Source organism: Penaeus monodon, chromosome 22, assembly GCF_015228065.2.
Source record: "Penaeus monodon isolate SGIC_2016 chromosome 22, NSTDA_Pmon_1, whole genome shotgun sequence".
Classification (NCBI taxonomy): Eukaryota; Metazoa; Arthropoda; class Malacostraca; order Decapoda; family Penaeidae; genus Penaeus; species Penaeus monodon.
The window spans coordinates 6,472,881-6,473,616 of record NC_051407.1 but is presented as its reverse complement, the minus strand read 5'-3'; positions in this window follow the sequence as shown (position 1 = coordinate 6,473,616).

The window sequence follows — 736 nt, the reverse complement described above, 5'->3', positions numbered from 1 at the left end:
ATAAAATAACACTTAGGAAAAAAGTTTTTAATTAGCAACAAACACTGGCAGTCACTTTCGAATATACATAAGAGCACACACACTCCCGCTCACCAAAGATCAACACAAAACCATTTCGTTTATGCCAACCTTAAGCACAGCCATTCGTTTCCAAAGTAAATCCTCAGGATACCTTTTTTATAGGTCATACACGTCATGAATACGTTTAACTATTCACCAGTGAGCATTTATCATTGGCCAGTATGATGGACTTGACAAAGACCAAGTAATTTGATTTCAATTATGTTTTTATCACATAACATTTGGAATTATTGCCTAATTTACTGGTTACTCATTTTCATTATAAAATTATAAAGTTATTCATAAATTATACAGAGCTATAAAATTATTTATTTGTAAATTACGTAGTCACACAAACCATAATAAATACTAATATCCAATTATACAGAATATTTCTACAGGAGATATGATTATACAGAATATTTCTACACGAGATATATAAGATACAATTACAAGCATATTCATAACTGTACTTCTGAAGACCATAAATATTGCACGCAACCCCATACGTATAAGAGTATATATACAATATATCCATATCATGCGTATGTCCTAAACGTACCGATATTTTGCTTGTATTTTCAGCACTATAAGCCATATTCAGTCAGTCCTGTATAGCAACAGTCGACAAAGGCTTTCACTTCTTTACAGCCTCTCCTGAATATGTCCGGTGCAT